General features: G+C 50.1%; 10 non-coding genes across 10 annotated transcripts; all 10 read right to left on the minus strand.

Moving 5' to 3' along the window:
- Positions 1-2,552: 2,552 nt before the first annotated feature.
- trnay-gua (transfer RNA tyrosine (anticodon GUA)) lies at positions 2,553-2,638 on the minus strand. The gene is given in 2 exon segments: positions 2,553-2,588; positions 2,602-2,638. It is a non-coding gene; the product is annotated as a tRNA-Tyr (tRNA).
- A 2,128-nt stretch (positions 2,639-4,766) lies between these two features.
- On the minus strand, positions 4,767-4,852 carry trnay-gua (transfer RNA tyrosine (anticodon GUA)). The gene is given in 2 exon segments: positions 4,767-4,802; positions 4,816-4,852. It is a non-coding gene; the product is annotated as a tRNA-Tyr (tRNA).
- Positions 4,853-5,360: 508 nt separating this feature from the next.
- On the minus strand, positions 5,361-5,433 carry trnaa-agc (transfer RNA alanine (anticodon AGC)). The gene has a single exon. It is a non-coding gene; the product is annotated as a tRNA-Ala (tRNA).
- A 3,060-nt stretch (positions 5,434-8,493) lies between these two features.
- On the minus strand, positions 8,494-8,581 carry trnay-gua (transfer RNA tyrosine (anticodon GUA)). Its single transcript is given in 2 exon segments — positions 8,494-8,529; positions 8,545-8,581. It is a non-coding gene; the product is annotated as a tRNA-Tyr (tRNA).
- Positions 8,582-9,085: 504 nt separating this feature from the next.
- trnaa-agc (transfer RNA alanine (anticodon AGC)) lies at positions 9,086-9,158 on the minus strand. Its single transcript has one exon. It is a non-coding gene; the product is annotated as a tRNA-Ala (tRNA).
- Positions 9,159-12,147: 2,989 nt separating this feature from the next.
- trnay-gua (transfer RNA tyrosine (anticodon GUA)) lies at positions 12,148-12,233 on the minus strand. Its single transcript is given in 2 exon segments — positions 12,148-12,183; positions 12,197-12,233. It is a non-coding gene; the product is annotated as a tRNA-Tyr (tRNA).
- A 3,671-nt stretch (positions 12,234-15,904) lies between these two features.
- On the minus strand, positions 15,905-15,992 carry trnay-gua (transfer RNA tyrosine (anticodon GUA)). The gene is given in 2 exon segments: positions 15,905-15,940; positions 15,956-15,992. It is a non-coding gene; the product is annotated as a tRNA-Tyr (tRNA).
- Positions 15,993-20,014: 4,022 nt separating this feature from the next.
- On the minus strand, positions 20,015-20,100 carry trnac-gca (transfer RNA cysteine (anticodon GCA)). The gene is given in 2 exon segments: positions 20,015-20,050; positions 20,064-20,100. It is a non-coding gene; the product is annotated as a tRNA-Cys (tRNA).
- Positions 20,101-20,607: 507 nt separating this feature from the next.
- On the minus strand, positions 20,608-20,680 carry trnaa-agc (transfer RNA alanine (anticodon AGC)). The gene has a single exon. It is a non-coding gene; the product is annotated as a tRNA-Ala (tRNA).
- A 3,474-nt stretch (positions 20,681-24,154) lies between these two features.
- trnaa-agc (transfer RNA alanine (anticodon AGC)) lies at positions 24,155-24,227 on the minus strand. Its single transcript has one exon. It is a non-coding gene; the product is annotated as a tRNA-Ala (tRNA).
- Positions 24,228-24,984: the final 757 nt, after the last annotated feature.

Here is a 24,984-nt window from a genome sequence, read left to right on the forward strand (position 1 = left end):
CCGATTGTTATTGCAGTTGGAATTGATATCTCCACTTCAATGCAGCGACAAACATTCGGCGTACAATCACTTCCTCACAGAGACACCGAAACGTACCGTGTAATACGTCGCTTCCGTGAACATGCATATTCACGTCATCTGAAATCTGGCGCTGAATACCCACATATCACCAACAACACCACAGTTAGCAACATTTCCGCATTCACCTTTCCTGGATCATTAGGCCCCGGCGGGAACTCATGTGTCAGAAGCAGTACATCTTCATGAACCAAGGAGATGGCAGCGTCATTCATTTCTTCTGGCAGACTGTAAATCTCCATCTACGACTCAACGTTCTGTTGGAACTCTACACTGCACTCAAAGGAGCAATCTCGGATCCGCCATACCTGCCTATTTCGTTGCCGCATTCTCCGACACTTTTGGAAATGTACATCCAAATAACAAATCAGATGAACAGCGCAATGACTGAATTCCATCATCACGGGACGATTTGCTTCTCTCCGGGTCGATGATAGGAGGGACAACACACTGCAGACATACGCACACTGCAAACCTGCTGTTCCAAGAGCACGCTTGTGCAAGACGATTCAATTTCATGCTCCTGTACAGTTAATGCAGATCTGCCTCTTCTGTTTCACAGCTCCCACATCAAACCTCCTGCAGAAATATGGAAATTTTTCTCCCGACTTGTGCCACCACATTAGATCAGCCACATTGCAACTCAGCAGGTATATGGAAACGACATAAGGTCGTTAACAATGTCGTCAGCTGCCTTCGTTTTCAACGGCGCCCTCCAACGATGCGCCGGAATTCAGATTCTGGCATCCCTTCCTCGTGCAGTTTGGAATCGCTCAACCTAGACTGATTGCTAAATGTCTTCCAACGAAGAGGTCACCGATGTTCCATCTGGGCCTTTGTGTGGGTCTCTTCCTCTGTACACTTGCTACGCCCGGCCTTTCCGGTGATGAATATCTGTTACCTGTCAAGTAGGAGGCCGTGCACAATTCTGATTTGATGGAGGCAGACGTGAGTGCACGGAGGAACGTCTGGTGAAACTTCTGAAATGCCTGCTTCGCTGCCGCTGCGATGTGTGATCTGAATCTCCGGAGGGGTATATCCTGAATCCTCGGCTTTGCCTGTTGCTTGGCGGCCGGTACCTGGGTGGATGCGCTCGGCAGAGATGGTACTCGGTGCTCGGTGTCGGAGGGCCGGTCGGAAGATCGAAGTTTTCGGACGGACTCAGAATAAGACTGTGGGCGGGTGCTTCCAGGACGCTCTATCAGCAGGTTCGCGGGGCTGGAAACTCATGGCAGGGGGAGTTTCTTCCTTCGACAGTCTGCGTGAGATGATGAGGCCATCAGGTCTTTGAAATTTTTTTTTCGATGCCCATGGTCTGCTCTTATCAAATTACGATATTACTTTGCACTGTTGTAACTGTTCGGTAGAATTATGTGTTTTTTGCCAATTTTAGTCTTGGTCAATAGACAATGGGCAATAGATCATAGGTGCAGAAGTAGAGCATTCCGCCATTCGAGCCAGCACCGCCATTCACTGTCATCATGGCTGATCATCCACAATCTGCATCCAGTTCCTGTCTTATCCCCATAACCTTTGATAGCGCTATCTTTAAGAGCTCTATCCATCTCTTTCTTGAAAGCATTCAGAGACTTGGCATCCACTGCCTTCTGGGGCAGAGCATTCTATGTATCAACCACTCTCTGGGTGAAAAATTTCTTCATCAACTCCGTTCTAAATGGCCTACCCCTAATTCTTAAACTGTGGCCTTTGGTTCTGGACTCATTCATCAGCGGGAACATGCTTCCTGCCTGCAGCGTGTCCAATCCCTTAATAATCTTATTGTTTCAATCAGATGCCCTCTCATCCTTCTGAATTCCAGTGTATACAAGCCCAGTCGCTCCAATCTTTCAACAGACGACTGTCCCGCCATCCCGAGAATTAATCTTGTGAACCTACCTTGCACTCCCTCAATAGCAAGACTGCCCTTCCTCAGATTTGGGGACCAAAACTGCACACAGTACTCCAGGTGGGGTCTCACCTGGGCCCTGTACAGCTGCAGAAGGAACTCTTTGCTCCTATACTCAATTCCCCTTGTTATGAAGGCCAGCATGACATTAGCTTTCTTCACTGCCTGCTGTACTTGCATGCTTACTTTCAGTGACTGATGTTCAAATCTGTCCTGTGTTTCTGTGATATCATACCGGAGGAACATTGTATCATTTTTTAACGCATCTATTTTAAACTTACAGTAAACGAGGACTGAGTGTCCTCATCATCTAATTATATCCAATCTAATATTTCTATCTTTGTGTTACTTTAGGACGAGTGAGAGTTGTCGTACTGTCAGAGCAGCAAGCGTGAGGATATAGCGCTCTGAAATGTGATCCAGTGATCTGCTGCCCTTGCCTGTTATGTGATTAGACGCCTCCGTATTCTATCCGGTCACGAGTCGGAGCAATTCGGACTGCAGTCTTGTGCCACCGAGAAGCTCTGTAGTACGGAATTGATGATCGGCGTAGTAAAAGAAGTCCCGATCCTTCGAGCCGGATTCGAACCAGCGACCTAAGGATGACTCCATTTCCTCTACAGTCCTCCGCTCTACCAACTGAGCTATCGAAGGACGAGCGACATCGAGCTTCGCCACGTTGGCTCCTACCGACAATGATTATGCAGATTTTCATCCTAGTATCTCTCGACCCACAACAACAGCCTGCCAATTGCAATATCTAGTCCTTCCAGCACTAGGGGCCACAGGCGACCGGATGACGCACATCATCGAGCTTAACACCATTCTCGGTGCGACTCCAACACAGCTCTTTGATCCTCTTGTCAAAATCAAAGGCTACTCATCTTTCTCATTTCGCCGCGTGTCCAGGGCAAATTCCTATTGAGCACTGAACTGATTACTGTCTGAATGGTCGCCTGCAGCTCATGCATTACTGAGAGACCAGCTGCCAGCTAGCTTTTCCTCCTACCTGATTTCAACGCACCTTCGACATGTCCGTCTTTCCTTTGCCTAAGACACGTTCCTCTCCAACTCCGCCACCCCTACCTTTTGTTCATTCCAACATTCAGAGCAATTTGATGAGACGAGTGCCTCTGAATACAAAATGTCAATGGAGAACGCGAGCATCGATCTCGCTACCTCTCGCATGCTAAGCGAGCGCTCTACCATTTGAGCTAATTCCCCAGTACATCCAGTACCCCTCCTGTAATTTGCTCTGCGCCACAAGCACCATTGCATGCCTGCCACTGCTCACCTTTGCACAATCATCAACTCACACACATACACACTCACTCAATCATCAACCAACCACCCAGACACACATACGGTCGCTCTCTGCCCCTGTCACCTTTCATGTCCCCGAACGACAATCCATTCGCCAGCATGCAAAGGATTATCATTCTATTTTTACAACCGATCGTTATTGCAGTTGGAATTGATATCTCCACTTAAATGTAGTGACAAACATTCGGCGTACAATCACTTCCTCACAGAGACACCGAAACATAATGTGTAATGCATCGCTTCCGTGAACATGCGTATTCACCTCTGCTGAAATCTGGTCCGTCAACACCCACATATCACAAGCAACACCACAGTTAGCAACCTTTCCAATTCAGAGTTCCTGTACTATTACGCCCCGGCGGGACCTCATGTGCCAGAAGCAGAACTTCATCATGAACCAAGGAGTTGTCCGCGTTATCCATTTTTTCTGGCAGGTTGTAAAACTCCATGTACGACTCAACATTCTGCTTAAATTGTACACTGCTATCAAAGAGAGCATACTCGGATCTGCTGTTCCTGTCTATTTCGTTGCCGCATTCTCCGACACTTTTGGAAAAGTACAGCTAAATGACAAATCAGATGAACCGCTCAATGTCTGAATTCCATCATCACGGGACGATTTGCTTCTCTCCGGGTCGATGATAGGAGGTACAAAACACTGCAAACATACGCACACGACAAACCAGCACTTGCAAGAGCTCGCTTGTGCAGGGCGCTCCAATTTCATGTTCCTCCACACTTAATGCACATCTGCCTCTTCTGTTTCACAGTCCCCACTTCAAAGCTCTTGCAGAAATATGAAGAATTTTCTCTCGACTTGTGTCACCACACAGATGACCCGATGTGCACCTTAGCGGATGTATGGAAACTACATGAGGCCGATAGCAATGTCGTCAGCTGCCTTCGCTCTCAACGGTGCCCTCCAGCGATACGCCGAAATTCAGATTCTGGCATCCCTTGCTCGTGCAGTTTGGAATCGCTCAACCTAGACTGATTGCTAAATATCTTCCAACGAAGAGGTCACCGATGTTCCATCTGGGTCTTTGTGTCAGTCTCTTCCTCTGTACACTGATGCATATCTGTTATCCGTCAAGTTGGAGGCCGTGCCCAATTCTGATTTGATGGAGGCAGACATGAGAACACGGTGGATCATCTGGTGAAACTTCTGAAATGCCTTAATAAACGAGGACTGAGTGTCCTCATCCTCTAATCTAATCTAATATTTCTACCTTTGTGTTACTTTAGAACGAGTGAGTGCTGTCGTACTGTCAGTGCAGCAAGCGCGAGGACATAGCGCTCTGAAATGTGACCCAGTGATCTGCTGCCCTTGCCTGTTATGTGATAAGATGCCTCTGTTTTCTATCCTGTCACGAGTCGGAGCAATTCGCACTGCAGTCTTGTGCCACCGAGAAGCTCTGTAGTACGGAATTGATGATCGGCGTAATAAAAGAAGTCCCGATCCTTCGAGCCGGATTCGAACCAGCGACCTAAGGATGCCTCCATTTCCTCTACAGTCCTCCGCTCTACCAACTGAGCTATCGAAGGAAAAGCGACAACAAGATTCGCCATGTTGGCCCCTACCTACAATGATTATGCAGATTTTCATCCTGGTGTCTCTCGACCTACAGCAACAGCCTGCCAATTGCAATATCTAGTCTTTCCAGCACTAGGGGCCACAGACGACCGGATGACGCACATCACCGAGCTTATCACCATTCTCTGGGCGACTCCAACACAGCTCTTTGATCCTCTTTGCTTGACAAAACCAAAGGCCACTCAGCTTTCTCATTTCGCCCAGTGTTCAGGGCAATTTCTTTTTGACCACTAAACTCATTTCTGTCTGAGTGGTCGCCTGCAGCTCATGCATTACTGAAACACCAGCTGCCAGCTAGCTTTTCGTCGTAACTGCCTTTAACGCAGCAGACCTACGACATTTCCCCGCTTTCATTTGACTGAGACACGTTCATGTCCCTCTCTGCTACCCCTATATTTTGTGCATTCCAAACTTCAGAGCAATTTAATCAGATGAGTGCCTTTGGATACAAAATGTCAATGGAGAATGCGAGCATCGATCTCGCTACCTCTCGCATGCTAAGCGAGCGCTCTACCATTTGAGCTAATTCCCCCAGCACATCCGATCCACCTCCTGTAATTTGCTCAGCGCCACAAGCACCATTGCATGCCTGCCGCTGAATACCGTTGCACAATCAGCAGCTCACAGACAGACACACTCACTCAATCATCAACCAACCACTCAGACACACATACGGTCGCTCTCTGCCACTGTCACCTTTCATGTCCCCAAACGACAATTCATTCTCGCGCATGCAAAGAATTATACTTCTGTCTATTTTTACAAACGATTTCAACGGCAGTTGGAATTGATATTGTTATACGGGCACGAGCTGGAAACGGACCCAAGTGCAAGACACAGGCACTGAAGAACTAGGGACAGGAGTAGGATACAGGGCAATGGCAAGGAAATGGACAGGAAAACCAGGAACCTGGAACAGGACTGAACAAGGGAGCTATGAGCCCGAGCTTGGACTCCGAGCCAGAGACTGCACAAGGACCCAGTATCTGGGTCTTGCCTCTGGCTCGGCCCCAGAACCAGGCAAGGACGAGTCTTGGCAGCCAGGCGGGTCGAGACCTGAGACTTGAGACTTGAGTCTTGAGGCGAGGCGAGGCTGGAGACTGGAATCAGGAAACTTGAGGCGAGGCGAGGCTGGAGACTGGAGTCAGGAAACTTGAGGCGAGGCGAGGCTGGAGGCCGGAAACTTGAGGTGAGTCGAGGCTGGAGGCCGGAGACTTGAGGAAAAGCGAGGCTCAAGGCCGCAGACTTGAGGCAAGGCGAGGCTGGAGGCTGGAGACTTGAGGCAACGCAAGGCTGGAGGCTGCAGACTTGAGGCGAGGCTTAGCAGGTTCCTCCTGGGCAGGGCGCGGATCACCACCCAACAGAGGCAAATGACAGGACGGGATAGAACCAACCCCAGATAACGGCAAGACGGCCTGGCTTACCTGGGCGGAGGCAAGGGATAGGAAGGGAGCTAGGAACAGGGTGGTTACAGTACAAGACTGTAGGCATGACGAGGCGATAGTTTCCAGCAAGACAAGGCAAGCGTTTCCAGCAAGACAAGGCGAGCGTTTCCAGCAAGAGAAGGTGAGGGTTTCCAGCAAGACAAGACGAGCGTTTCCAGCAAAACAAGGAGAGCGTTTCCAGCAAGACAGGGCAGGGCTTCAGGAGAGGAAAGAGAAGGCAGTGGAAGGGATACAAGGCGTTAGGACAAGAACAATCCAGCAACCACGCCCTGGTCTCTGGAGGTATTTATGCAGCCAGCCCCAACGAGAATCAGCTGCCTCAATTTGCTCAACAAGGACAGAAACAGGGTAGAATGGAAAACCTGGAGCAAGGGTCGATTAACCGGACCGGGAACCGGAATATGGACATCACGGACCGAACTATAACAGATATCTAGACTTCAAAGTAGCGACAAAAATTCGGCGTAAAATCACTTCCACATGGAGACACCGAAACATACCGTGCAATGCGTCGCTTCCGTGAACATGCAGATGCCCCTCAGCTGAAATCAGGCCCCTCAACACCAACATATCACCAACAGCACCACTGTTAGCAACCTTCCCGCATTCACCTTTCCTGTATTAATACGCCACGGAGGGAACTCGTGTGTCAGAAGCAGAACATCTTCATGAACCAAGGCAATGGCCGCGTCATGCATTTCTTCTGGCAGATTGTAAAATTTCATCAGCGACACAACATTCTCCTGGAATTCTACACTGCTATCAAACAGAGTTTGATAGCTCAATGACTGAATTCCATCATCAATCGAAGATTTGCCTCTCTCCGGGACGATGATAGGAGGGGCAAAACACTGCAGACATATGCACACTGCAAACCTGCTGTTCCAAGCGCTCGCTTCTGCAGGGCGCTCCAATATCATGTTGCTGTACACCTAATGCACATCTGACTCTTCTGTTTCACAGCTCTTACTTCAAATCACTTGCAGAAATATGAAGATTTTGCTCCGGACTTGCGCCACCCACAGATGAGCCGAATTCCACCTCAACGGATATATGGAAACGACATAAGGGCGATGGCAATGCCGTCAGCTGCCTTCGCTTCCAACGGTGCCCTCCAACGACCAGCCGAAATTCAGATTCTGGCATCCCTTGCTCGTGCAGTTTGGAATCGCTCATCCTAGACTGATTGCTAAATGTCTTCCAACGTAGAGGTCACCGATGTTCCATCTGGGCCTTTGTGTCGGTCTCTTCCTCTCTACACTTGCTACACGCGGCCTCCCGTGTGATGCATATCTGTTATCTGTCAGGTAGGAGGCCGTGCACAATTCCGCATTGATGGAGGCAGACGTGATGCACGGAGGAACATCTGGTGAGACTTCGGAAATGCCTGCTTCGCTGCCGCGGCTACTGTGTGATCGGAAATCTCCGGAGGGAAATGCCCCGAATTCTCGGCTTTGCCTGTTGTTTGGCAGCCGGGCCCGGGTGGAACCTTTCGGCAGAGAGGTTACTCGGTGCTTCGTGTCGGAGCGCTGGTCGGTGGCTGGACGTTTTCAGACGGACTCAGACTTTGGACTGTGGTCAGTTGCTTCCAGGACGCTGCATCGGCAAGTTCGAGCCGCTGGAAGCTCATGGCACGGGGATTTTCTTCCTTCTACCGTCTGCGTGAGATGACAATGCAATCGGGTCTTTGAGACTTTTTTTTCCGTGCCCATGGTCTGCTCTTATCAAATTGCGGTATTGCTTTGCACTGCTTAACTATATGGTAGAATTATGTGGTTTTTGTCACTTTTAGTCTTGGTCTGTTTTGTGTTTCTGTGATATCATACCTGAGGAACATGGTATCATTTTTAACGCATGCATTTTAAAATTACAGTAAACGAGGACTGATCATATCTAATCATATCTAATCTAATATTTCTATCTTTGTGTTACTTTAGAACGAGTGAGATTTGTCGTACTGTCAGAACAGCAAGCGTGAGGACATATCGCTCTGAAATGTGACCCAGTGATCTGCTGCCCTTGCCTGTTATGTGAATAGATGCCTATGTTTTCTATCCTGTCACGAGTCGGAGCAATTCGGACTGCAGTCTTGTGCCACCGAGAAGCTCTGTAGTGCGGATTTGATGATCGGCGTAGTAAAAGAAGTCCCCTTCGAGCCGGATTCGAACCACCGACCTAAGGATGCCTCCATTTTTCCTCTACAGTCCTCCGCTCTACCAACTGAGCTATCGAAGGAAAAGCGACAAGATTCGCCATGTTGGCCACTACCGACAATGATTATGCAGATTTTCATCTTGGTGTCTCTCGACCCACAGCAACGGCCTGCCAATTGCAACATCTAGTCCTCCCAGCACTAGGGGCCACAGGCGACCGTATGACGCACATCACCGAGCTTATCACCATTCTCGGTGCGACTCCAACACAGCTCTTTGATCCTCTTTGCTTGACAAAACCAAAGGCCACTCAGCTTTCTCATTTCGCCCAGTGTTCAGGGCAATTTTTTTTTGACCACTTAACTCATTTCTGTCTCAGTGGTCGCCTGCAGCTCATGCATTACTGAAACACCAGCTGCCAGCTAGCTTTTCGTCCTACCTGCCTTCAACGCAGCAGACCTTCGACATGTCCGTCTTTCCTTTGCCTGAGACACGTTCCTCTCCATCTCCGCCACACCTGCCTTTTGTGCATTCCAACATTCAGAGCAATTTGATGAGACGAGTGCCTCTGAATACAAAATGTCAATGGAGAATGCGAGCATCGATCTCGCTACCTCTCGCATGCTAAGCGAGCGCTCTACCATTTGAGCTAATTCCCCAGCACATCCGATTCACCTCCTGTCATTTGCTCTGTGGCCACAAGCACTATTGCATGCCTGCCACTGCTCACCGTTGCACAATCAGCAGCTCACACACAGACACACTCATTCAATCATCAACCAACCACTCAGACACACATACGGTCGCTCTCTGCCACTGTCACCTTTCATGTCCCCAAACGACAATTCATTCTTCTGCATGAAAAGAATTATATTTCTGTCTATTTCTGCAGCCGGTTGTGACGGCAGTTGGAATTGATATTGGCATACGGGCACCGGTTGGAAACGGACAAAAGCGCAAGACACAGACACTGAAGTACTAGGGACAGGACTAGGATACAGGGCGATGGCAAGGACATGGACAGGAAAACTAGGAACCTGGAACAGGACTGAACAAGGGAGCTAGGAGCCCGGGCTTGGACTCCGAGCCAGAGACTGCACAAGAACCTCGGCCCCAGAACCACGCAAGGACGCGGCTTGGCAAGCAGGCGGGACGAGACTTGAGACTTGAGACTTGAGGCGAGGCGAGGCGAGGCTGGAGACTGGAGTCAGGAGACCTGAGGCGAGGCGAGGCTGGAGACTGGATGCAGGAGACTTGAGGCGAGGCGAGGCTGGAGGCTGGAGACTTGAGGCAAGGCGAGGCTGTAGGCTGGAGCCTTGAGGCGAGCCTTGGCAGGCTCCTCCTGGGCAGGGCGCGTTACTCCTGGGCAGGGCGCGGATCAACACCCGACAGAGGCAAGTGACAGGAAGGGACAGAACCAATCCCAGATACAGGCAAGACGGCCTGGCTTACCTGGGCGGAGGAAAGGGACAGGAAGGGAGAAAGGAACATGGTGGCTCCAGTAGAAGACTGCAGGCATGACGAGGCGAGGGTTTCCAGCAAGCCAAGGCGAGCGTTTCCAACAAGACAAGGCGCGGATTTCCAGCAAGACAAAGCGAGGGTTTCCAACAAGACAAGGCAGGGCCTCAGGTGAGGAAACAGAAGGCAGAGCAACGGATATAAGGAGTAAATACAAGAACAATCCAGCAACCACGCCCTGGTCTCTGAAGGTATTTATGCAGCCAGCGCCAACGAGTATCAGCTGCCTCAGTTAGCTCAACAAGGACAGAAACAGGGTAGAAAGGAATACGTGGAGCAACGGTCGAAGGACCGGACCGTGAACCGGAAAATGGATTTCACGGACCGGACTATGACAGATATCTGGACTTCAAATTAGCGACAGAAATTCGGCGTAGAATCACTTCCTCATGCAGACACCGAAACAAACCGTGCAATGCGTCGCTTCCGTGAACATGCAGATGCCCCTCAGCTGAAATCTGGCCCCTCAACACCCACATATCACCAACAGCACCACTGTTAGCAACCTTCCCGCATTCACCTTTCCTGTATAATTACGCCACGGAGGGAACTCGTGTGTCAAAAGTAGGACTTCTTCATGAACCAAGGAGATGGCCGCGTCATCCATTTCTTCTGGATTGTAAAACTCCAACTACCACTCAACAGTCTGCTGGAAATCTACGCTGCTATCAAAGTGAACATTCTCGGATCTGCCGTTCCTGTCTATTTCGTTGCCGCATTCTCCGACAACTTTGGAAAACTACAGCCAAATATTAAATCTCCTGAAAAGCTCAATGACTGAATTTCATCATCACTGGACGACTTGCCTCTCTCCTGGCCGTGATAGGAGGGACAAAACACTGCAGTCATACGCACACTGCAAACCAAGATCTCGCTTGTGCAGGGCGCTCAAATCTCATGCTCCTGTACACTTTACTCACATCTGCCTCTTCTGTTTCACAACTCCCACTTCAAAGCTCTTGCAGAAATATGAAGAATTTTCTCCCGACTTGTGCCACCACACAGTTGAGCCAAATTCCACCTCAGCGGATATACGGGAACGAGATAAGGCCGATAACAATGTCGTCAGCTGCTTTCGCTTTCAACGGTGCCCTCCAACCATGTGCCGAAATTCAGATTCTGGCATCCCTTGCTCGTGCAGTTTGGAATCGCTCAACCTAGACTGATTGCTAAATGTCTTCCAACGAAGAGGTCACCGATGTTCAACCTGGGACTTTGTGTCGGTCTCTTCTTCAGTACACTTGCTACGCGCGGCCTCTCTGGTGATGAATATCTGTCACCTGTCAAGTAGGAGGCCGTGCACAATTCTGATTTGATGGAGGCAGACGTGAGAGCACGGAGGAACATCTGGTGAAATTTCTGAATGCCTGCTTCGCTGCCGCTGCTACGATGTGATCGGAAATCTCCGGAGGGGAATGCCCCGAATCCTCGGCTTTGCCTGTGCTTGGCGGCCAGGGTCCGGATGGAATCGTTCGGCAGGGAGGTTGCTTGGTGCTCGGTGTCGGAGTGCTGGTCGGAGGCTCGAAGTTTTCGGACGGACTCAAAGTTTGGACTGTGGTCAGGTGCTTCCAGGACGCTGCAGCGGCATGTTCGCGGCGATGGAATCTCATGGCAGGGGGAGTTTCTTCGTTCTACTGTCTGCGTGAGATGACGAGGTCATCGGTTCTTTGAGATTTTTTTTCCGTGCCCATGGTCTGCTCTTATCAAATTGCGGTATTGCATTGCACTGCCTAACTATATGGTAGAATTATGTGGTTTTTGTCACTTTTTGTCTTGGTCTGTTTTGTGTTTCTGTGATATCATACCGGAGGAACATGGTATCATTTTTAACGCATGCATTTTAAAATTACAGTAAACGAGGACTGATCATACCTAATCATATCTAGTCTAATATATCTATCTTTGTGTTACTTTAGGACGAGTGAGAGTTGTCGTACTGTCAGACCAGCAAGCGTGAGGACATAGCACTCTGAAATGTGACCCAGTGATCTGCGGCCCTTGCCTGTTATGTGATTAGATGTCTCTGAATTCTCTCCCTTCACGAGTCGGAGCAATTCGGACTGCAGTCTTGTGCCACCGAGAAGCTCTGTAGTATGGAATTGATGATCGACGTTGTAAAAGAAGTCCCGCTCCTTCGAGACGGTTTCGAACCAGCGACCAAAGGATGACTCCATTTCTTCTACAGTCCTCCGCTCTACCAACTGAGCTATCGAAGGAAAAGCGACAACAAAATTCGCATATGTTGGCCCCTACCGACAATGATTATGCAGATTTTTATCCTGGTGTCTCTCGACCCAGAGCAACAGCCTGCCAATTGTAATATCTAGTCCTTCCAGCACTAGGGGCCACAGACGACCCGATGATGCACATCACCGAGCTTATCACCATTCTCGGTGCGACTCCAACACAGCTCTTTGATCCTCCTTGCTTGACAAAACCAAAGGCCACTCAGCTTTCTCATTTCGCCCAGTGTTCAGGGCAATTTCTTTTTGACCACTTAACTCATTTCTGTCTGAGTGGTCGCCTGCAGCTCATGCATTACTGAAAAACCAGCTGCCAGCGAGCTTTTCGTCGTATCTGCCTTTAACGCAGCAGAGCTACGACATTTCCCCCTTTCCTTTTACTGAGACACGTTCATGTCCCTCTCTGCTACCCCTATATTTTGTGCATTCCAAACTTCAGAGCAATTTAATCGGATGAGTGCCTCTGGATACAAAATGCCAACGCAGAATGCGAGCATCGATCTCGCTACCTCTCGCATGTTAAGCGAGCGCTCTATCATTTGAGCTAATGCCCCAGCACATCCGATCCACCTTCTGTAATTTGCTCAGCGCCACAAGCACCATTGCAGGCCTGACGCTGAATACCATTGCACAATCAGCAGCTCACACACAGACACTCTCACTCAATCATCGACCAACCACTCAGACACACATACGGTCGCTCTCTGCCACTGTCACTTTTCATGTTCCCAAACGACAATTCATTCTCCTGCATGAAAAGAATTATACTTCTGTCTATTTTTACAACCGATTGTAACGGCAGTTGGAATTGATATTGTCATACGGGCACGGGCTGGAAACGGAACCAAGTGCAAGACACAGACAGTGAAGTACTAGGGACAGGACTAGGATACAGGGCGATGGCAAGGACATGGACAGGAAAACCAGGAACCTGGAACAGGACTGAACAAGGGAGCTAGGAGCCCGAGCTTGGACTCCGAGCCAGAGACTGCACAAAGACCCAGTACCTGGGTCTTGCCTCTGGCTCGGCCCCAGAACCAGGCAAGGACGAGTCTTTGCATGCAGGCGGGACGGGACCTGAGACTTGAGACTTGAGACTTGAGGCGAGGCGAGGCTGGAGACTGGAGTCAGGAAGCTTGAGGCGAGGCGGGGCTGGAGACTGGAGGCCGGAGACTTGAGGTGAGTCGAGGCTGGAGGCCGGAGACTTGAGGAAAAGCGAGGCTGAAGACTGCAGACTTGAGGCAAGGCGAGGCTGGAGGCTGGAGACTTGAGGCAACGCAAGGCTGGAGGCTGCAGACTTCAGGCGAGGCTTAGCAGGTTCCTCCTGGGCAGGGCGCGGATCACCACCCAACAGAGGCAAATGACAGGACGGGACAGAACCAACCCCAGATAACGGCAAGACGGCCTGGCTTACCTGGGCGGAGGCAAGGGATAGGAATGGAGCTAGGAACAGGGTGGCTACAGTACAAGACTGTAGGCATGACGAGGCGATAGTTTCCAGCAAGACAAGGCGAGCGTTTCCAGCAAGAGAAGGTGAGGGTTTCCAGCAAGACAAGGCGAGCGTTTCCAGCAAAACAAGGAGAGCGTTTCCAGCAAGACAGGGCAGGGCTTCAGGAGAGGAAACAGAAGGCACTGGAAGGGATACAATGTGTTAGGACAAGAACAATCCAGCAACCACGCCCTGGTCTCTGAAGGTATTTATGCAGCCAGCGCCAACGAGAATCAGCTGCCTCAATTAGCTCAACAAGGACAGAAACAGGGTAGAATGGAAAACCTGGAGCAAGGGTCGATGAGCCGGACCGGGAACCGGAATTTGGACATCACGGACCGAACTATAACAGATATCTAGACTTCAAAGTAGCGACAAAAATTCGTCGTAAAATCACTTCATCATGGAGACACCGAAACATACCGTGCAATGCGTCGTTTCCGTGAACATGCAGATGCCCCTCAGCTGAAATCAGGCCCCTCAACACCAACATATCACCATGTTAGCCATCTTCCCGCATTCACCTTTCCTGTATTATTACGCCACGGAGGGAACTCGTGTGTCAGAAGCAGAACATCTTCATGAACCAAGGCAATGGCCGCGTCATGCATTTCTTCTGGCAGATTGTAAAACTGCATCAGCGACACAACATTCTCCTGGAATTCTACACTGCTATCAAACAGAGCATTCTCCGATCTGCCGTTCCTGTCTATTTCGGTGCCGCATTCTCCGACAGTTTTGGAAAACTAAAGCCAAATGACAAATCAGCTGAAAAGCTCAATGACTGAATTCCATCATCAATGGACGATTTGCCTCTCTCCTGGACGATGATAGGAGGGACAAAACACTGCAGACATATGCACACTTCAAACCTGCTGTTCCAAGCGCTCGCTTCTGCAGGGCGCTCCAATATCATGTTGCTGTACACCTAATGCACATCTCACTCTTCTGTTTCACAGCTCTCACTTCAAATCACTCGCAGAAATATGAAGATTTTGCTCCGGACTTGCGCCACCCACAGATGAGCCGAATTCCACCTTAACGGATATATGGAAACGACATAAGGGCGATGGCAATGCCGTCAGCTGCCTTCGCTTTCAACGGTGCCCTCCAACGATCAGCCGAAATTCAAATTCTGGCATCCCTTGCTCGTGCAGTTTGGAATCGCTCATCCTAGACTGATTGCTAAATTTCTTCCAACGAAGAGGTCACCGATGTTCCATCTGGGCCTTTGTGTCTGTCTCTTCCTCTCTACACTTGCTACACGCGGCCTCCCGTGTGATGCATATCTGTTATCTGTAAGGTAGGAGGCCGTGCACAATTCCGCATTGATGGAGGCAGACGTGATGCACGGAGGAACATCTGGTGAGACTTCGGAAATGCCTGCTTCACTGCCGCGGCTACTGTGTGATCGGATATCTCCGGAGGGAAATGTCCCGAATTCACGGTTTTGCCTGTTGCTTGGCAGCCGGGGCCCGGGTGGAAGCTTTCGGCAGAGAGGTTGCTCGGTGCTTGGTGTCGGAGCGCTGGTCGGAGACTGGCAGTTTTCGGACGGACTCAGACTTTGGACTGTGGTCGGTTGCTTCCAGGACGCTGCATCGGCAAGTTCGAGCCGCTGGAAGCTCATGGCAGGGGGATTTGCTTCCTTCTACCGTCTGCGTGAGGTGACGATGCAATCGGGTCTTTGAGACTTTTTTTTCCGTGCCCATGGTCTGCTCTTATCAAATTGCGGTATTGCTTTGCACTGCTTAACTATATGGTAGAATTATGTGGTTTTTGTCACTTTTAGTCTTGGTCTGTTTTGTGTTTCTGTGATATCATACCTGAGGAACATGGTATCATTTTTAATGCATGCATTTTAAAATTACAGTAAGCGAGGACTGAGTGTCCTCATCATCTAATTATATCCAATCTAATATTTCTATGTCTGTGTTAGTTTAGGACGATTGAGAGTTGTCGTACTGTCAGAGCAGCAAGCGTGAGGACATAGCGCTCTGAAATGTGATCCAGTGATCTACTGGCCCTGCCTGTTATGTGATTAGACGCCTCTGTATTCTCTCACGTCACGAGTCGGAGCAATTCGCACTGCAGTGTTGTGCCACCGAGAAGCTCTGTAGTACGGAATTGATGATCAGCGTAGTAAAAGAAGTCCCGATCCTTCGAGCCGGATTCGAACCAGCGACCTAAGGATGCCTCCATATTTCCTCTACAGTCCTCCGCTCTACCAACTGAGCTATCGAAGGACAAGCGACATCGAGCTTCGCCACGCTGGCTCCTACCGACAATGATTATGCAGATTTTCATCCTGGTGTCTCTCGACCCAGAGCAACAGCCTGCCAAATGTAATATCTCGTCCTTCCAGCACTAGGGGCCACAGGCGACCGGATGACGCACATCATCGAGCTTAACACCATTCTCGGTGCGACTCCAACACAGCTCTTTGATCTTCTTTGCTTGTCAAAATCAAAGGCTACTCATCTTTCTCATTTCGCCCCGTGTCCAGGGCAAATTCCTATTGAGCACTGAACTGATTACTGTCTGAATGGTCGCCTGCAGCTCATGCATTACTGAAAGACCAGCTGCCAGCTAGCTTTTCCTCCTACCTGATTTCAACGCACCTTCGACATGTCCGTCTTTCCTTTGCCTGAGACACGTTCCTCTCCACCTCCGCCACCCCTACCTTTTGTGCATTCCAACATTCAGAGCAATTTGATGAGACGAGTGCCTCTGAATACAAAATGTCAATGGAGAACGCGAGCATCGATCTCGCTAACTCTCGCATGCTAAGCGAGCGCTCTACCATTTGAGCTAATTCCCCAGCACATCCAGTTCCCCTCCTGTAATTTGCTCTGCGCCACAAGCACCATTGCATGCCTGCCACTGCTCACCGTTGCACAATCATCAGCTCACACACAGACACACTCACTCAATCACCAACCAACCACCCAGACACACATACGGTCGCTCTCTGCCCCGTTCACCTTTCATGTCCCCGAACGACAATCCATTCACCAGCATGCAAAGAATTATCCTTCTATTTTTACAACCGATCGTTATTGCAGTTGGAATTGATATCTCCACTTAAATGTAGTGACAAACATTCGGCGGACAATCACTTCCTCACAGAGACACCGAAACATAACGTGTAATGCCTCGCTTCCGTGAACATGCGTATTCACCTCTGCTGAAATCTGGCCTGTCAACACCCACGTATCACAAGTAACACCACAGTTAGCAACCTTTCCAATTCAGAGTTCCTGTACTATTACGCCCCGGCGGGACCTCATGTGTCAGAAGCAGAACTTCATCATGAACCAAGGAGTTGTCCGCGTCATCCATTTCTTCTGGCAGGTTGTAAAGCTCTATGTACGACTCAACATTCTGTTGGAATTCTACACTGCTATCAAAGAGCATACTCGGATATGCCGTTCCTGTCTATTTCGTTGCCGCATTCTCCGACACATTTGGAAAAGTACAGCCAAATGACAAATCAGCTGAACAGCTCAATGACTGAATCCCATCATCACGGGACGATTTCCTTCTCTCCGGGTCGATGATAGGAGGTACAATCATCAGCTCACACACAGACACACTCACTCAATCATCCACCAACCACTCAGACACACACGCGGTTGGAATTGATATTGGCATACGGGCACCGGGTGGAAACGGACAAAAGCGCAAGACACAGACACTGAATTACTAGGGACAGGAGTAGGATACAGGGCGATGGCAAGGACATAGACAGGAAAACTAGAAGGGAGCTAGGAGCCCGGGCTTGGACTCCGAGCCAGAGACTGCACAAGAACCTCGGCCGCAGAGCCAGGCAAGAACGCCGTTTGGCAGTCAGGCGGGACGAGACTTGAGATTTGAGGCGAGGCTGGAGACTGGAGTCAGGAAACGAGGCGAGGCGAGGCTGGAGACCGGAGGCAGGAGACTTGAGGCGAGGCGAGGCTGGAGGCTGGACACGTGAGGCGAGGCTTGGCAGGCTCCTCCTTGGCAAGGCGCGTTACTCCTGGGCAGGGCGCGGATCACCACCCGACAGAGGCAAGTGACAGGAAGGGACAGAACCAACCCTAGATATAGGCAAGACGTCCTGGCCTACCTGGGCGGAGGAAAGGGACAAGAAGGAAGCTGGGAACATGGTGGCTCCAGTACAAGACTGCAGGCATGACGAGGCGAGGGTTTCCAGCAAGCCAAGGCGAGCGTTTCCAGCAAGACAAGGCAGGGCTTCAGGCGAGGAAACAGAAGGCAGAGGAACGGATACAAGGAGTAAGGACAAGAACAATCCAGCAACCACGCCCTGGTCTCTGGAGGTATTTATGCAGCCAACGCCAACGAGCATCAGCTGCCTCAGTTAGCTCAACAAGGACAGAAACAGGGTAGAAAGGAAAACCTGGGGCAAGAGTCGAAGGACTGGACCGTGAACCGGAATATGGACTTCACGAACCGGACTATGACAGATATCTGGACTTCAAAGTAGCGACAAAAATTCAGCGTAGAATCACTTCCTCATGCAGACACCGAAACAAACCGTGCAATGCGTCGCTTCCGTGAACATGCAGATGCCCCTCAGCTGAAATCTGGCCCCTCAACACCCACATATCACCAACAGCACCACTGTTAGCGATTGCCCGCATTCACCTTTCCTGTATAATTACGCCACGGAGGTAACTCATGAGTCAGAAGCAGGACTTCTTCATGAACCAAGGAGATGGCCGCGTCATCCATTTCTTCTGGATTGTAAAACTCCAACTACCACACAACAGTCTGCTGGAAATCTACGCTGCTATCAAAGTGAACATTCTCGGATCTGCCGTTCCTAACTATTTCGTTGCCGCATTCTCCGACAATTTTGGAAAACTACAGGCAAATGTTAAATCCCCTGTAAAGCTCAATGACTGAATTTCATCATCACTGGACGATTTGCCTCTCTCCTGGCCGGTGATAGGAGGGACAAAACACTGCAGACATACGCACACTGCAAACCAGCCGTTCCAAGAGCTCGCTTGAGCAGGGCGCTCCAATCTCATGCTCTTGTACACTTTACTCACATCTGCCTCTTCTGTTTCACAACTCCCACTTCAAAGCTCTTGCAAAAATATGAAGATTTTCTCCCGACTTGTGCTACCATACAGTTGAGCCAAATTCCACCTCAGCGGATATACGGGAACGAGATAAGGCCGATAACAATGTCGTCAGCTGCTTTCGCTTTCAACGGTGCCCTCCAACCATGTGCCGAAATTCAGATTCTGGCATCCCTTGCTCGTGCAGTTTGGAATCGCTCAACCTAGACTGATTGCTAAATGTCTTCCAACGAAGAGGTCACCGATGTTCCACCTGGGACTTTGTGTCGGTCTCTTCCTCAGTACACTTGCTACGCGCGGCCTCTCTGGTGATGAATATCTGTCACCTGTCAAGTAGGAGGCCGTGCACAATTCTGATTTGATGGAGGCAGTCGTGAGAGCACGGAGGAATATCTCGTGAAATTTCTGAAATGCCTTCTTCGCTGCCGCTGCTACGGTGTGATCGGAAATCTCCGGAGGGGAATGCCCCGAATCCTCGGCTTTGCCTTTTGCTTGGCGGTCGGGACCCGGATGGATTCGATCGGCAGAGAGGTTGCTTGGTGCTCGGTGTCGTAGCGCTGGTCGGAGGCTCGAAATTTTCGGACGGACTCAAAGTTTGGACTGTGGTCGGGTGCTTCCAGGACTCTGCAGCGGCAAGTTCGCGGCGCTGGAAGCTCATGGCAGGGAGAGATTCTTCCTTCTACCGTCTGCGTGGGATGACGAGGCCATCGGGTCTTTGAGATTTTTTTTCCGTGCCCATGGTCTGCTCTTATCAAATTGCGGTATTGCTTTGCACTGCTTAACTGTATGGTAGAATTATGTGGTTTTTGTCACTTTTAGTCTTGGTCTGTTTTGTGTTTCTGTGATATCATACCGGAGCAACATGTTATCATTTTTAACGCATGCATTTTAAAATTACAGTAAACGAGGACTGATCATATCTAATCATATCTAATCTAATATTTCTATCTTGGTGTTACTTTAGAACGAGCGAGATTTGTCGTGCTGTCAGTGCAGCAAGCGTGAGGACATATCGCTCTGAAATTTGACCCAGTGATCTGCTGCCCTTGCCTGTTATGTGATTAGATGCCTCTGTTTTCTGTCCTGTCACTAGTCGGAGCAATTCGGACTGCAGTCTTGTGCCACCGAGAAGCTCTGTAGTGCGGATTTGATGATCGGCGTAGTAAAAGAAGTCCCGCTCCTTCGAGCCGGATTCGAACCAGCGACCTAAGAATGCCTCCATTTCCTCTGCAGTCCTCCGCTGTACCAACTGAGCTATCGAAGGAAAAGCGACAACAAGATTCGCCATGTTGGCCACTACTGACAATGATTATGCAGATTTTCATCCTGGTGTCTCTCGACCCACAGCAACGGCCTGCCAATTGCAATACCTGGTTCTTCCAGCACTAGGAGCCACAGGCGAACGGATGACGCACATCACCGAGCTTATCACCATTCTCGGTGCGACTCCAACGCAGCTCTTTGATCCTCTTTGCTTGACAAAACCAAAGGCCACTCAGCTTTCTCATTTCGCCCAGTGTTCAGGGCAATTTCTTTTTGACCACTTAACTCATTTCTGTCTGAGTGGTCGCCTGCAGCTCATGCATTACTGAAACACCAGCTGCCAGCTAGCTTTTCGTCGTATCTGCCTTTAACGCAGCAGATCTACGACATTTCTCCCTTTCATTTGACTGAGACACGATCATGTCCCTCTCTGCTACCCCTATATTTTGTGCATTCCAAACTTCAGAGCAATTTAATCAGATGAGTGCCTCTGGATACAAAATGCCAATGGAGAATGCGAGCATCGATCTCGCTACCTCTCGCATGCTAAGCGAGCGCTCTACCATTTGAGCTAATTCCCCAGCACATCCAATCCACCTCCTGTAATTTGCTCTGTGGCCACAAGCACCATTGCAGGCCTGCCGCTGAATACCGTTGCACAATCAGCAGCTCACAGACAGAAACACTCACTCAATCATCAACCAACCACTCAGACACACGGACGGTCGCTCTCTGCCACTGTCACCTTTCATGTCCCCAAAACGACAATTCCTTCTCGCGCATGCAAAGAATTATACTTCTGTCTATTTTTACAACCGATTGTAACGGCAGTTGGAATTGATATTGTTACACGGGCACGGGCTGGAAACGGACCCAAGTGCAAGACACAAACACTGAAGTACTAGGGACAGGACTAGGATACAGGGCGAAGGCAAGGACATGGACAGGAAAACCAGGAACCTGGAACAGGACTGAACAAGGGAGCTAGGAGCCCGAGCTTGGACTCCGAGCCAGAGACTGCACAAGGACCCAGTACCTGGGTCTTGCCTCTGGCTCGGCCCCAGAACCAGGCAAGGACGAGTCTTGGCAGGCAGGCGGGACGAGACCTAAGACTTGAGACTTGAGACTTGAGACTTGAGGCGAGGCGAGGCTGGAGACTGGAGTCAGGAAATTTGAGGCGAGGCGAGGCTGGAGGCTGGAGACTCGAGGCGAGGCGAGGCTGAAGGCCGGAGACTTGAGGAAAAGCGAGACTGAAGTCCGGAGACTTGAGGCAAGGCGAGGCTGGAGGCTGCAGACTTGAGGCGAGGTTTAGCAGGTTCCTCCTGTGCAGGCCGCGGATCACCACCCAACAGAGGCAAATGACAGGACGAGACAGAACCAACGCCAGGTAACGGCAAGACGGCCTGGCTTACCTGGACGGAGGCAAGGGATAGGAAGGGAGCTAGGAACTGGGTGGCTTCAACACAAGACTGCAGGCATGTCGAGGCGATAGTTTCCAGCAAGCCAAGTCGAGCGTTTCCAGCAAGACAAGGCGAGTGTTTCCAGCAAGACAAGGCGAGTGTTTCCAGCAAGACAAGGCGAGCGTTTCCAGCAAGACAAGGCGAGCGTTTCCAGCAAGACAAGGCGAGCGTTTCCAGCAAGAGAAGGCGAGAGTTTCCAGCAAGACCAGGTGAGCGTTTCCAGGAAGGCAAGACGAGTGTTTCCAGCAAGACAAGGCGAGCGTTTCCAGCAAGACAAGGGGAGCGTTTCCAGCAAGACAAGGCGAGCGTTTCCAGCAAGAGAAGGTAAGGGTTTCCAGCAAGACAAGGCGAGCGTTTCCAGCAAAACAAGGAGAACGTTTCCAGCTAGACAGGGCAGGGCTTCAAGAGAGGAAACAGAAGGCAGTGCAAGGGATACAAGGTGTTAGGACAAGAACAATCCAGCAACCACGCCCTGGTCTCTGAAGGTATTTATGCAGCCAGCGCCAACGAGAATCAGCTGCCTCAATTAGCTCAACAAGGACAGAAACAGGGTAGAAATGAAACCTGGAGAAAGGGTCGATGAACCGGACCGGGAACCGGAATATGGACATCACGGACCGAACTATAACAGATATCTAGACTTCAAAGTAGCGACAAAAATTCGGCGTAAAATCACTTCCTCATGGAGACACCGAAACATACCGTACAATGCGCCGTTACCGTGAACATGCAGATGCCCCTCAGCTGAAATCAGGCCCCTCAACACCAACATATTACCAACAGCACCACTGTTAGCAACCTTCCCGCATTCACCTTTCCTGTATTATTACGCCACGGAGGGAACTCATGTGTCAGAAGTAGGACTTCTTCATGAACCAAGGAGATGGCCGCGTCATGCATTTCTTCTGGCAGATTGTAAAACTGCATCAGCGACACAACATTCTCCTGGAATTCTAAACTGCTATCAAACAGAGCATTCTCCGATCTGCCGTTCCTGTCTATTTTGTTGCCGCATTCTCCGACAATTTTGGAAAACTACAGCCAAATGACAAATCAGCTGAAAAGCTCAATGACTGAATTCCATCATCAATGGACGATTTGCCTCTCTCCGGGACGATGATAGGAGGGACAAAACACTGCAGACATATACACACTGCAAACGTGCTGTTCCAGGAGCTCGCTTCTGCAGGGCGCTCCAATTTCATGTTGCTATACACCTAATTCACATCTGACTCTTCTGTTTCACAGCTATCCCTTCAAATCACTCGCAGAAATATGAAGATTTTGCTCCGGACTTGCGCCACCACACAGATGAGCCGAATTCCACCTCAACGGATATATGGAAACGACATAAGGGCGATAACAATGTCGTCAGCTGCCTTCGCTTTCAACGGTGCCCTCCACCGATCAGCCGAAATTCAGATTCTGGCATCCCTCGCTCGTGCAGTTTGCAATCGCTCATCCTAGACTGATTGCTAAATGTCTTCCAACGAAGAGGTCACCGATGTTTTATCTGGGCCTTTGTGTCGGTCTCTTCCTCTCTACACTTGCTACACGCGGCCTCTCCGGTGATGCATATCTGCTATCTGTCAAGAAGTAGGCCGTGTACAATTCCACATTGATGGAGGCAGACGTGATGCACGGAGGAACATCTGGTGAAACTTCGGAAATGCCTGCTTCGCTGCCGCGGCTACTGTGTGATCGGAAATCTCCGGTGGGAGAGCCCCGAATTCTCGGCTTTGCCTGTTGCTTGGCGGCGGGGCACGAGTGGAAGCGTTCGGCAGAGAGGTTGCTCGGTGCTTCGTGTCGGAGCGCTGGTCGGAGACTGGAAGTTTTCGGACGGACTCAGAGTTTGTACTATGCTCGGTTGCTTCCAGGACGCTGCATCGGCAAGTTCGAGCAGCTGGAAGCTCACAGCAGGGGGATTTTCTTCCTTCTACTGTCTGCGTGAGATGACGAAGCAATCGGGTCTTTGAGACTTTTTTTTTCCGTGCCCATGGTCTGCTCTTATCAAATTGCGGTATTGCTTTGCACTACTTAACTATATGGTAGAATTATGCGGTTTTTGTCACTTTTAGTCTTGGTCTGTTTTGTGTTTCTGTGATATCATACCTGAGGAACATGGTATCATTTTTAACGCATGCATTTTAAAATTACAGTAAGCGAGGAGTGAGTGTCCTCATCATCTAATCATATCCAATCTAAAATTTCTATCTTTTTGTAACTTTAGGACGAGTGAGAGTTGTCGTACTGTCAGAACAGCAAGCGTGAGGACATAGCGCTCTGAAATGTGATCCAGTGATCTGCTGGCCTTGCCTGTTAGCTTTCTCATTTCGCCCAGTGTTCAGGGCAATTTCTTTTTGACCACTTAACTCATTTCTGTCTGAGTGATCGCCTGCAGCTCATGCATTACTGAAACACCAGCTGCCAGCTAGCTTTTCGTCGTAACTGCCTTTAACGCAGCAGACCTACGACATTTCCCCCTTTCATTTGACTGAGACACGTTCATGTCCCTCTCTGCTGCCCCTATATTTTGTGCATTCCAAACTTCAGAGCAATTTAATCAGATGAGTGCTTTTGGATACAAAATGTCAGTGGAGAATGCGAGCATCGATCTCGCTACCTCTCGCATGCTAAGCGAGCGCTCTACCATTTGAGCTAATTCCCCCAGCACATCCGATCCACCTCCTGTAATTTGCTCAGCGCCACAAGCACCATTCAATGCCTGCCGCTGAATACCGTTGCAAAATCAGCAGCTCACAGACAGACACACTCACTCACCAAAACCAGGCAAGGACGAGTCTTGGCAGCCAGGCGGGTCGAGACCTGAGACTTGAGACTTGAGTCTTGAGGCGAGGCGAGGCTGGAGACTGGAATCAGGAAACTTGAGGCGAGGCGAGGCTGGAGACTGGAGTCAGGAAACTTGAGGCGAGGCGAGGCTGGAGGCCGGAGACTTGAGGTGAGTCGAGGCTGGAGGCCGGAGACTTGAGGAAAAGCGAGGCTCAAGGCCGCAGACTTGAGGCAAGGCGAGGCTGGAGGCTGGAGACTTGAGGCAACGCAAGGCTGGAGGCTGCAGACTTGAGGCGAGGCTTAGCAGGTTCCTCCTGGGCAGGGCGCGGATCACCACCCAACAGAGGCAAATGACAGGACGGGATAGAACCAACCCCAGATAACGGCAAGACGGCCTGGCTTACCTGAGCAGAGGCAAGGGATAGGAAGGGAGCTTGGAACAGGGTGGCTACAGTACAAGACTGTAGGCATGACGAGGCGATAGTTTCCAGCAAGACAAGGCAAGCGTTTCCAGCAAGAGAAGGCGAGCGTTTCCAGCAAGAGAAGGTGAGCGTTTCCAGCAAGACAAGGCGAGCGTTTCCAGCAAAACAAGGAGAGCGTTTCCAGCAAAACAAGGAGAGCGTTTCCAGCAAGAA

The sequence above is a fragment of the Mobula birostris genome, chromosome 1 (genome assembly GCF_030028105.1).
Source record: "Mobula birostris isolate sMobBir1 chromosome 1, sMobBir1.hap1, whole genome shotgun sequence".
Lineage (NCBI taxonomy): Eukaryota > Metazoa > Chordata > Chondrichthyes > Myliobatiformes > Myliobatidae > Mobula > Mobula birostris.